Raw genomic sequence first — 13,804 nt, 5'->3', positions numbered from 1 at the left:
GAACTGGAAGATATCATGTTGAGTGAAGTAAGCCAGAAGAAGAAAGACAAACACAGGATGATCTCACTTGTCTGTGGTATGTACAATACTGGACTGTTGTAAAGTGCAGATGCCTATATCACCCTTGACTCCAAGGTTTAGAGAGAAAAACAGAGAGGGGGAGAGAATTCAAGGGGGAGAGGAAGAAGAAGAAGAGGATGGGAAGCGATGGGTGAACAGCAGTCCGGACTTCAATTATACATGTAGTATGAGTGGTAAAGCTATATAACCAACGCACAGACTCAGCAACACTAAAAACGTGAGATCTAAACTGCAACCACTGGAACTTTGTAGCTTGCCTGTTAAGTTGATTGGTGAGGGATGGGGTGCAAGTTGGTGGGGAGGGAATATGGGAACACTGATGGAGGGAAGTTAACCGTGGTGGTGGGTTTGGTGTTGAAATATTATAGGCCTAAAATTAAACTATCAATAATGTTGTAAATCAAAATTCTTTAATTAAATTTTAATTAAGATAACAAAAAATAAATTTAAAAAATTGTTCAACATCCATGGAGTACCTTTCTAGTCCCCAGGGACAGGGAGACACAGAAGACTTGGGGAGAAATAAGCCCCATTCTGGAGGAGTTTATGTGCCAGGAGAGGTGAGGCACTGCTGGGTGCTCCAGGGAAGGGACTGTGAGGAAACCCAGGCTCCCACACACTCTGCACATGTAGGCCAGCAAAGCCATCAGCCCCTGATACTTTCTTTTTAGCCCTCAAGAAATGTGACCTCGCATCCATGAGCTTCTAGAAGCATGGCTCTGGCATGCAGTTACCAGGACTGTTTTCCGAACTGCAATGGGGTTGCCCCAGCTCCCAGGCAACCTCTGATTCTGGAAGTCATGACCACAGCCCGTCCCCAGCGCCATCTTACAGCATACAGCAGCGAAGAAAAAAAAAAAACACTGGAGGGCCCACAGCTCCCGGAGAATTCTCCGGGCCCCATCCAGAGCCACTATCACTGGGAGATCCCAGATGGGGTAGGTGCTGTCTCCTCACCTTCTCCAGATGGAATTCCAGTGACCATGAGTTTCTACAAGCAGGGCTCTGGCACAGAGGTACCAGGACTATTTTCTGAACCGTGCATCCATGCGACATTTCCTGATATGCAAAGTGATCAAAGGAAAGTAAATGATCTAGCATTTGTCCCTGAAAATTAGGCTTGAGTCATGATGGAAAAATCTGAGCAAAAGATAATGCCCAACCTAAATACATCTGGATTGTGTATTTAACTTTGGTGCTATGCCGCCCTGGGAGGGGAAGGGTGTCTGTCCCACTGCCTGTCCCCCTTTGCAGTGGCGACATGATGGCCTGCATCTTTTAGAGCCTAATGAACAGCCAGGTATGAGACTGCATTGATGAGGCACGTGGGGCTTCATAGGATGGGAATGGAATCGGCCCTGCTCCCCGCCATTAGAATGCTCCGGGTTGCCATCCTCAAATGCCTTCTCTGGCTTCTGACTGACCATGATCCCAGATTCACACATACCAATCTTGGAACCCAGGGCCTTCTGGCAGTAATCCCTCTAGATTTATTACTAAAATATCAGAAATCCAAATTCGCGTTGCCACTATTGTGGCCACACGACATCATATGCTCTTCATAATCGCTATAGAAAACAATTTTTCTAATGATGTCTTTGTGGCAGGTCTGAATGTTGGGGAAAATTCCAACTAACAATGTTGGGTCTTTTCTCGTAATATTGAACATGATCAACAGAGAGAGAGAGAGAGAGTAAAGTGGAAATCTAACACACAGGCAGGGGGTTGGGGGGGGTTATACTGGGATTCTTGGTGGTGGAAAATGTTTACTGGTGAAGGGAAGGGTGTTTGATCATTGTATGACCGACCGAGACTTGAACTGAAAGGTTTTGTGACTGTTCTCACAGTGATTCAATAAATATTAAAAAAGAAAGAAAGAAAGAAATGTGACCTCTCTCCTATTACTCGAGCTTTCACCCTGTGTCTGGCTACAGTGTTTGAGAAAATTTTCACACCAAAGTAGTAGTTAACGCATCATTTGATGAACAAACTTAAAGCTCTCCCGATTCAAGTTCCCAGTGAAACTGTTTGAAAGGGTCCGTGGCTGGTATAATTGGAAATTCATTCAATCATTTATCCAGGCAGGGTTTACTCAACAAATATGTCCAGGTAGAGGAACTAAAAAGCTTATACACAGGTCTAACTTCACTTAACTTATGATCTAACAGGATTACCGAAATCAATATAGTAATAAGGGCTTTGAGAATAATAAAGCAAATAACCCATAAAAATGGGGTGAGAAGAACAGACACTTTCCTGAAGAGAACATATAGTTTGCTAACAGGTATATTAAAAAATGTACATCATCACTTCTCATTAGGGAAATAGAAATCAATAAGATTTCATCTGACCAGTAAGAATGGTCTAGATCAAAACAAACTGGAAACAAGTGGATTTGGTGCAGATGGAGTGGGAAAAGAGCCCGTCTTCACTACGGGTCGATACATGGCCTGGCTCAGCCTCTGAGGAAAAAAGTATGGAGAATTCTTTTTTTTTTAAATACTCATTCTTTTGATTCATCTCCTTGATGATTAGAAATGTAGAGCAATTCTTTTGTAAGTTTTTTTGCCCATTTTTATTTCTTCTTTGAGGAAGTTTCTGTTCATTTATTCTCCCCATTTTTTGATGGAGTTGGAGATGTTTTTCTTATAAAGTTCTATCAGTGCCTTATATGCCTTCCTATCTGATGGGTATTGGTAAATAACTTTTCCCATTCCGTGTGCTGTCTCTGTATCTTAATCACCATTTCTTTTGTGGTGCAGAAGCTTCTTAGTTTAATGAAGTCCCATTTATTTAACTTTGCTTCCACTTGCCTGGTCAGTGGTGTTTCATCCTTAAAGATGCTTTTATCTTTAATGTCATGAAGACTTCTGCCTATGTTTTCCTCCAAGTACCTTATGTATTCAGGTCTGATACTGAGGTCTTTAATCCATTTTTAGCTGACCTTGGTGTCTAGTATTAGACAAAGTTCTGAGTTCATTTTCCCCTCAGCACCATTTGTTGAAGAGGTTTGCTTGCTCCACTTCACATTTCTTGCTCTTTTTTCAAAGATCAAGTAATCATGTATTTGAGGGTCTGTGTCAGTACATTCAACTCTATTCCATTGGTCTGTGGCCTGTATCTATTCCAATACCATGCTGTTTTAATTACTTCTGCTTTGTTTTACAGTTTAAAGTTGGGGAAGGTGATGTCTCCCATCTTCTTTATCCCAAGGATTGCTTTAGCTACTAATTTCAGGAGTGTTTTGTCTATTTCTTTGAAAAATGACATGGGTATCCTTATAGGGATTTCCTTGAATCTATACAGTGCTTTGGGAGTATTGCCAGTTTGATGATGTTAACCCTTCTGATCCATTAGAAAGGGGTGCATCTCCATTTCCTGGTGTCCTATTTCATTTCCTTGTTTTCTTTGGCAGGTCCTTCATCTCTTGATCCAGAGGTACTTTATTTTCTGAGGCACAGTTGTTAATGGGATTTTTTTTAAATATCTCTTTCATTATTTGTATATAGGAAAGCCATGGACTTTTGGATATTGATTTTGTAACCCGTCACTTTTATTCTACAAACCTATTGTTTCTAGGAGCTCTTTTGTATAATCTTGAGAATTTTCTAAATATAATATCGTGTCATCTGCAAATAGTGAGAGCTTGACTTCTTTTCCTATCTGGATGCCTTTGATATCTTCTTCTTGCATAATTGCAATGGCAAGTATTTCCAATACTAAGAATAGTGTTTCCTTATAATCCGTCTTGGCATCTTTGTCAAGAACACAGAAAGAGTAATTCAAAAAGATGTATGCACACAAATGCTTATCACGAAACTAAGTTCATCAGCCACGATATGTAATAACCCAAATGTCCAAGTACAGATGAATGCATAATGAAGTCATGGCATGTATACACAATGTAACACTATAAAGTCATAAGAGAAGATGAAATCTTGCTTTTTGCTACAATTTGGATAGAACAAGAGGATCTCATATCAAATGAAATAAGTCAAAGGGAGAAGAAACATCAGATGATCTCACATGTGTGGTATACAGAGAAACAAATAAGGATACAGACAGTATCTAACAAAGACAAACTCTTGACCTCTGAATACAAAACTAAAATTACCAAGCAGTTTTGGGGGAAAGGCAAAGATCAGACTAGGGGTGACACAGAGATATTGGTAGAAGGTCTTGGCACTTCGGTGGTGGTGAATATTTAGTAACTTTGTTCTTTGGAGCTATGAAAACTAATACTGTTATAACCATTAGTTCTAAGGAGAAGTAATGGAAAAAATATTTTTAAAACAGTTACAAATAATGAAGAAAAATGGCTCAGTGACAAAGGATGAAGCAGAGAGCTTTTGTATGTGGAGTGAGGTCAGAAAAGACTTCTCTGAGTACAGGTGTCTAAACTGAGGCATGAGGAAGGACCCAGCCCAACCAAGGACAGTGTGGGGTGCAGTTAAAATGTCGCAACAAGAGCCCAAGGTAGAAAAGAGCTAAAATTCTAACTCCACCAAGACTAGTTAGTGAGCACTTCAGAGAAGGAGACAGGGAGAGCTAATACGTTTGCCTTGTGGATCCTGAAGGAGTCTGGATTTGATAAGAGGCATCCACATGAGGCTCTTAAAGATCCCTGAAATGTCATAGATTTTTAACATACATATGTACTTTGAAGGAAATGTAAATTCCTATTTAATTTAGCACAAGTGCCCTAACTCTCCTAACCTTTGGCTAGCATTATCTTCCTCCACTATAACTTCAGTCTCGGGTTCCTCTAGTGGGAGAAGGAGCACCCGCGGTCGTTGCTCTAGCCCTGCTCTCTCAGGCCCTCATCTCTAAAGGTGTTCTGATGATCTCAAAGACCCCATTTTCTCTAAATCAATGCGATCTAAAAACTCTTGCAGAGGTTGGTCTTTTCTCATCCTGATGCAGAGACAGAATGCATTGGGAGATCGAGGAGGGGGGAAGGGTTAATGATACATGGAACCAGATTCTAATCAGAACTCTACATGCCAAGTCTTCAGCCTTAAGCAGGTAACTCTCACCTTCGGCCTCTTTTCTCATCTGTTTGGTATGGAGAATAACCTCACCTATTCACAGAGCTATTCTGGAGAACAAGTGGAATAATGACCCCTCAATTATTCTTCATATTCAGATGCAGATACCTGCCCCAAACAGATAGCAGGACTTGGATTGGGGGAAATGATGGATGAAAGAAGCATCATCAGCCCAAACAGTTCTTTAGAACAGGATCTTGGGACTTAGCTTCTGTTACCCCAGTACTAAGGATGAATCTATTTGACTTAAGGTTGGATCTGCTTGTAGCCCAATGGTGAAGTGTGAGCTGGAAATTTGAGGCCATTAAAAGAGCATGGTCCACTGGGAGCCCCATCAAACAGCAGCATCCTTACTTCTCTCCCAGCTCCCATGGGCAGGGGAAGAGGAAGGCGCCTGCACAAAGTTTTATTCTATTAGATAAAGTCACTGCCTGCAAAAAGAAAAAAAAATAAAAATGAAGTAAAAGGAAAAACAATTAAATGCTAACATGAGCTAAATCAAATAAGCCCACCTACCTCTTAGTAAAATATACAGGCACTAAGCCAGGCTGTCCTGACACGTGTTAAAAGACTACCCACCCTCACAGGAACTGAATAAACAGACTTCAAGTCATGCAGTTCTTGAGAAACTTTCAAAAGAGTACATGCTATTTGAGGGCATCGGATTTTTTTTTCAAAAGGAAAAAAGAAAAAGTTCACAGAGACACATGGTTGGAGGAAAACTAAGAGGTGATTTTTGTCCCAACCCCAATTCCAACGTGTTCATTTCAGAGGCAAACATTCCAGGCCAAATGATCCCAAAGTTCAAACTGGCTCAGTCACTTGACCCAATAAGCAGAGGGGTGACAGAGAGCTGCGGGAGTTGGGCTGAAGGCCTGCTTGGGTGCCTTTTTGAGTCTCTGAGCTCTCAACAGCTTACTCGTCAGTTTTGTTGTGTATCACTTGGAAAATATTCTGCCTTTGTAAATGTTTCCCAAATGTAGCCCTTGAAATCTGCATGTTCTGCTCCAAAGAGCATATCAGCCATTGAGAGGGGGAGGAAGTGAGCGGGAGTGTGAGAGGGAAGGAGGTTGTCAGACGCAGTTCCAGCATAACCGTCAGATGAATAGTCAGTGTCCAACACATTAGTAATTGGGTGCAAGACCCTACTTTCCTTGTAATCAGTACTCAGTTTAAGTTCTAAGCAAAATAGCTTTAAATTGTTTATTTATAGGTAGGAAAGAAAGGGGAAGCTAAATAGGCATAAATACAGCAAAATATTAATCAAACATTTAAACTACTGCAGGTTAGCCTATACTCTAAACATGTACCCATATTAGTTCTCAAAAAAAGGTAATTATTCCCATTTTACAAATACAGTTTTTAGAAAAGTACTTGATGGCTTGCTATTGCTTCAGAAGGTTTGAGTGACCATTTTCTCTTCCTTTCCTGCAACTTGAAAAGGTTGCTTTGAAGATAACAGGCAAGGGTTTTCTGCTTCGGCTCAGCTCTGGGTACCTGAAGCACCAAGCAAGGTATCTGACTGCCTAGCTAGCGGGGAGCCTGGGGAAAAGATACTAAGGTGAGGGCAGGCATGACCTCACCAAGGACCAGATCACAGGAGAGACCTGACATATTTCAGCAAAGGTGGTTGCATATCAAACATCTTTCTATTCATGCCACTGCCCATGAACCATAGATGTCTGAACCATAGCTGTCATCTCTCAAAAAGAGGCATCAAATTTCACATGAAACTTTCTCTCATTCAATCTAGTCCGTCTATTTTAACTGATTACTCATCAGTGCCAAACTTATACTTGAGAGCCTTTGTTTATAATTTAAATGACACTTAAACATGCACAGGTTTTCCTTTTAAGAGAAAGAAAAAGAAAGAAAGAAAGAAAGAAAGAAAGAAAGAAAGGAAGGAAGGAAGGAAGGAAGGAAGAAAGAAAGGAAGAAAGAAAGAAAGAAGTGTCCTATGTTTTGGAATTGCAATAGTAGAGGTATTTAAGAGAACACACTTGTAATAACAGAGTAAGCAACAGAGCAATTGTCTCTAATTGGGAGGGAAGTTCCTCATTTTTCCATAACGGCATCCACATTACATGTCCAGATTGTTAACTCTACACCCCAAAGCATCTGACTTTGGCAAGCCCTGGTCAGGACACACAGCTGAAGCCAAAACTTCCAGGGAGCTTTATGAAAAGAGACCAAGTCTCAATTAGCAGGTCAAGAAACCAACCAATCAGTTAGCAGCCTGGCTTTCTCTAACTCACCAAATTAAGATGCCTTTAAAAGCACAACTGATCTTTGTAAATGAACTTTCCTCCCTGTTCCCCTCCACTGGGAGGTTAGACATTAGAAGAAAATAATTGAATGAATCGACAATATTTCTGGAAAAGACTGAGTGCCTCCAGGTGTGACCCATGTGGTAGACAATCAGAGGGAATGGAAGGAACAACTTTTTCATGAACAAGGCACAGAGGACGGTGTGCATGCATAAATACAGGTCCCAGTCACTTCCCAGCAGGACTACCCTGCTCTCTGCCAAGGTCATCATCATTGCCCAGTTCCTGATGCCCCACACCCAGTAAAAATGCCTAAGGAGAGAAAGAGTCCAACGAATGCAAGAAGTGCCCTAAAGGGACTTTGGAAAGGCTGCCTGGAATTCAAACCCAAGACATTGCTAAGGGGATGTGTGACAACCGTAAGCAATAAAACCTCTAAAGCCATAGCTTCTTGGTCTGCAAACTATGGAATAAAATTGGTCCCTCCTTCCTGAGATGGAATGCCTGCAGAATAATTGGCATGGGGTCAGTCACCAAACTCAATCATTAAAACTTATTTGCTAACCTACAAACTCCCTGGAAGAAAGAAGGGTTGAGAGGGAAAAGGACTGGAGGCAGGAAGCTAGGGGAGAGGAAGGGGAAAGGAAGGAAAATGAGGGAAGACAGAGGAATTAGGGGGAGAAGAGAGGGAGAAAAGGAAATGGAAAAGCAGGCAGAGATAGTAAAGGTAATGAAATAATAATGGTTTACTTCATTCTCATCTCTCTGGGATGATGGGAGAACAATTTACCAGAGTGTCACAGCATAGAAGTGAAATGGTCTCTAGAAGAGGGAAAGTGACAAGGATTCAGGAGCAGAACACAAGCCTTGCTTGCATGAGACTGTAGGCTCAATGTACTATGTGATACCCCAGCACACACAGACAGAATACAAATGATGCTCCATTGCTGGACCCAGGTCACCTCACTTTCTGCAGCAACACAAATACTCCAAACACTATTGCACCTCACCTAGCTGAGCAGTGGCGTGGAAATTCCCACCCCAGTCTAACTGTTCAGTGGAAGTGAAAAGATTCACTTTTCTTCCATTTCACCTTAAATCTTAAAACTCTCAGTACAGTGGGCAAATTTGATCTCAAAACCATTTGTATGTTTTTTTCTTATTTTGGAGTATACTGTTCTATCAAAACATGCTCAACTAAGCTGCAATAAATACCATTTCCAATTGGTATTGTGAAATCCCTATTTTTGGGTGGAGTATGGCGGTGTGAGGGTGCGTGGGGCTACCTCAAGCTTTGCTCAGGAGGCCCAGACGCCAATCCCCTTGATTCAATTTTGCAATTTTGTACCTAATGCCTAAAATAGTACATGGTTGGCATAGTAAATATTTGCTGAACAAATAAAAGAACACTTGTTCCTCTTACGGGCATATGCAATGACTATTCCAGAAAAAAATATTTAAGACAAAACAGGTAGGTGCACAGACTGGGCACATGCCTTACATTTAGAAGGACTAGGTTCAATTCCTCAGAATAGAAATTTGATTTTGACCCAGATAGATAGCACAGTGGTAGGGCGTTTGCCTTGCGTGCAGCCAGCCCAACCGAACCGGGTTCGATTCCTCCGCCCCTCTCGGAGAGCCCGGCAAGCTACCGAGAGTATCTCGCCTGCACGGCAGAGCCTGCCTAGCTACCTGTGAGGTATTCAATATGCCAAACACAGTAACAACAAGTCTCAAAATGGAGACATTACTGGGCCTTCTCGAGCAAATCGATGAACAACGGGAGGACAGTGTTTAACAGATGCTACAATTAATTTTTCATAGAGCAAGGGATACTAATAGACTAGAATTTTGCAGCAGCATCTATTTCAGGAGCAGAGAAAAATCCTTTGCATTATCAAATTTTTAGAGTCATCGGTGGTAGGTACCAAGTTGGAAAATCTGCAATGAGCTTTGGGTCACCTTTGACTTAATTATCCCCAATCATTTTTCCTCAGAGCCAGTGAAAATCCATCAGACGAGATGTTCTCTTGAGAAAGAAAAGTGTCCTTCAAACAGCTGTTTTCATGAGCAAATTCTACTTCATCTATTCCAAGCATCATCTAAAAAACTCACAAAAGAAAACAAATATCTCTGGACACAACATTTTGACCAAGTTCAATCTTGTTATTCATATTACTCCAACTTTTTTGGTAGAAAAGATAAACATGGTCTTTGAAAAAAAATCAAAAAAGCACCAGCAAGGCCCTTCCAAGGACCTGCCCTGATTTCCAGATGCTCTCATCTCTCAGCTTGGTTTAATTAAATTTCCATATGTCAGCAGTACATCAGCGTCAGGTGTGATTCTGAATGCCCCAGAGCATCAGAAAGCTTGCCAAGCTACCCAAACATGAGAGTAAAGTTGAGAAATATGCTCCACAGAACAAAGCCCATCATTACAAGAGAAAAGCTTGTTAGGAGGCAGGGGAAAATGATTATCTCCCTCCCTGCTCTGGATTTAGAAACAACAAAGAGAACTTGATTCAAATTCAGTCCACATCTTAGATCAGTGACATTATTCTTGAGGGAAGCATGAGCTTCATTAAGTCCAACTCCTGGTCAGAGCTCATTTGCTCACCAACTATGGTCATGGTATGCAAAAGATGCTGAGTATTCTGGTATGCCTTTCTCCTCCACACTAGAAATCTCATACATAGCATGCTTCTTTCTTCCTTTTCCCCTGGGTGAGTCAGTTTTGAACATTTTATAATGCCTCTTGGGTTTGTAGTTGCACACACACGCACACACACACATTTGCATTTTGGGACAAAACACATAAAACCAAGTTTGCAATGGCAAATGGCATGCTTCCCATTCTGAGGGTCTCTCTCACACACACACACACACACACACACACACACACACACACACACACACAAATTCAATTCTGTAATCAAGTTTTCTAGAATCAGTAGCCAAAAATGCAAAGATAACTCCCAGCGCAATCCAATCATAGAGAATTGTCTCTAAATAAACAAGACCCCTTGGAAGCATACTTTCTGCAAAGACAGCATGGAAAACCATGAGAAGGCTCCCCCATTTCCATGATATGAAAAGCTGTGCCCCAAGTTCCAGAAAAGAAAGGCATAGTCAAACTCCTAACAATCTGATTTCATGCAGCCAAAGCAAATATAAGACAAAAGTGGTGCCTCCATAAAACCAGAACATGTGGGCAATGCATGCATATAATTTTGAAAATCACCACATATCTTTTTTCCACCACATTTCCAATAGTCATGATCAGAAGCTGTAGGGGTTTTTTGAGAATCGAAGAGCAGCCCAGGGGCTGGAAAGATAGCACAGCAAGAAGGACAGGAAATTTGCCTTGCCCAGACTACCCACGTTTGATCACTGGCATATATATGGACCCTGAGCACAGAGCCAGGAGTGATCCCTGAGCACAGAGACAGGATTGATCCCTGAGCACAGAACCAGGTGTGATCCCTGGGCACAGAGCCAGGAGTAAGCCTAAGCACTGCTGGGTGTGGCCCAACAAAGAGAAGCCCATTAGCTGAGTCACTTGAGCTAAAGTCTGAGTGAATTGTGAGGAAGTATTCAGATGAAAAGAGAGAAAATTTAGAGGAACTAAAGGCTGTGATCAGGGCACACAGGTAAATCACCCAAAGTTCAAGATTTTTCCTTTTGACAATGTCCTGGCAACAAACTAACACACACAGAAATCCCCAAATGGTTGCATTTTGGGACAAAACATATAAAACCAACTTTGCAATGACAAGTGGCATGCTTCCCATTCTGAGGGTCACCCAAATCTCAACTCAGAGTTTGTAATTCCTTTATTTTATTTTATGGGGTATTCTTGGCAAATTCTTCTCTCGAGAAGTCCACATTCCCTCTTGAGAACGTTACTCCCTCCCTCTTTTTCTCTCCCTCATAATCTTTAAATAAAAATGCTTTTACTTCACTATTTGTCTTCTCCTGAAATTCTTTATTTTTTTATTGTTTTGGGGCCACACCCAGCAGTGCTTAGGACCTATTCCTGGCTTTGCATTCAGGGGTCAGTCCTCATGGTGCTCAGAGAACCATATGAGGTTCTGAGATAAATTTCAGGTAGGTGACAAGCTTGCAGATAACCTGGGAAAAGGTTAGTGCTAATTTTTCTTTTCCTGCATAGAGAAATTCCTTCCTCCAGTCTAAGTTCCATGGACCCGTGAGAAGTTGGGTGATGTGAATTAATTCCTGCCCCACTAAACTGTAAGTGAGATTCCAGCATAGTCTGTTGCTTGATGAGTGGATCTGGTAGGATGCAAACATCCATGCTGTACAGATTCAGTCCTCAACCTCCCAGGCACTTCCTGGGCAACCAAGGTAGCAAGGAGGTAAGTGACAGATTTCTCCTTTTGACCGTGCTCCTCTCGTCTCCCTTGCAACAAAGGTATACTTGTAAAAGGACTGAACAACTGAATTCCCAGGAGATATCTTCCTAATTTTATCACTAACTTGCTAAATAACGTGGGAAAATCACTTTATAATTGTTTCCATGTCCCCTCAGATTTCCCAAATGGACTTATCTTACTTCACCATTCATCCCCTTTTTGGAAATTATTTTCTGAGAGGGTAGAAAACAGATCAGGAGGGAAACCTGGGTAGAGGTCAGACTGTGGTTTTCTTTTTCCTGAAAAAGACAAATTCCTTGCTTCTTATCTCTAGCCTGAGGCCATGGCTCCTTGACAAATCAGGTGCTAAGGATAAATTCCTGCACCACGAAGATCAAGTGCAACCCAGGCTAATTCATGCCAAAGCTGATGAGATGTGACCATCTGTACCACACAGGATGCTCATAGCAGACTTTTATAAGTGCTATCCCCCAAGGCACTTCCGGATGACCAAGTAGGTAAAGAGAAAGGTTACAGACTCCCTTCAAAATCAAAATCAATATAAATATTTTTCTTATCTTTCCTGAAACAGAGGTGATACAGAAGAAAAGGTTTTTGCATTTAGTTACTGAGACCTTTGGCCTATAGTTGATTTTTCCTTCTTTATCTAGTTTTGGTATCAGGATAATGCTGACCTCATAAACTGAAAGATTATTTGTGTGTGTATGAGTGTGTGTGTTGATTATTATTGTTTTGCAATGCTGGAGGATCAAACCGAGGTCCCATGAATACAAAAATCTACACTTTACTGCTGAGTCACATTCCTGGCCCATAAAATTATTTAGAAGTGTTCTCATTCATCTTTTTTTTTTTTTAACAAAAGATTGCATTGAATATTCTCTTGGAAGAGAGTATAAAACAACTCGCCATAGCCATGCTGCCGGACCCTGTGCCAGGCTATTTCACTCGGGGCACCTGGGAGGGGGCAGGTGAGACCCCTGTCCACCCCAAGGGACCCAGCCTCAGCAGCTGAAAACCCCCAGAACTCAATCACCGCCTTGCTCACGTCTGCTTTCCACATGCTAGAGCCGAGCCTCACCCATGAATGACCTATTCCTGGATTGCGTGACTGCATTTGCAGCCAAACGACATCTCATACCTCACACCACTCATATTCCAAGAGTAGCACACCACATTTGAAGGGGTTTAAAGTAAAAGGCAACCAATCTTAGAGGTAAATATATTTTTACAGTTATATAGATAGAGAGATATATAGAAATAGATAGATAGATAGATAGATAGATAGATAAATAGATAGATAATAGATAAGGGGTATGTAGGCATAAAAGATTCAACCTTTAACAACTTATTAGTAATCTCTTATAGAAGGGCTTAATGGCCCCTGAGTGAAATACAACAATCTTCACACACTTTCCTCTACGAAAACTTTTGGAGCATTTTCAGCTGTTTTTCATAACAAAGAATACAAAATAAATTATTTTTGTTCTGTTTTGGGGCAGGGATTTGGGTTTGGGATGGAAACATCTGAAATATGCTGGTGGGAAGGTGTAATGGTGGTGGGATTGGTGTTTGAAAATTAAATGTAATCAAATACAGTGAACTACTTTATAAAAATAAAATAAAATTTTTAAAAAAGATTGGATTGATTCTTTATATCTTTAATATAATTAACTGTGTAGCCATCTGAGCCTAGAATGTTGTTCAGCAAGTGACTTTTCATACTGATTCAGTTTTAATACTGGTTATAGATGTGCTTAAACTATCTCTTGTTAATGAGTTAGTCTTTATATGTGGTAAGTTTCTAAGAATTTAGTTTTTATACACTAAGTTGCTGGTGTATAAGTGTTAATAGTAGTCCTTTATAATACTTTTTTGTTTCTCCACCCCTCCCCTCGACGGCTGCCCATATCCCAGTACCGCCTCCGTTTTGTTCCCCACCCAGGTTTGTATGAGCCTTCACAATCCCAGCTCCCCAACTACAGTGCTGCAGAGGGCGTGGCCTCTGCCACAGGGG

Source organism: Sorex fumeus, unplaced genomic scaffold, assembly GCF_029834395.1.
Source record: "Sorex fumeus unplaced genomic scaffold, SorFum_2.1 ptg000010l, whole genome shotgun sequence".
Taxonomy (NCBI): Eukaryota; Metazoa; Chordata; class Mammalia; order Eulipotyphla; family Soricidae; genus Sorex; species Sorex fumeus.
The sequence above is the reverse complement of the archived record's forward strand: the minus strand, read 5'-3'. Positions refer to the sequence as shown.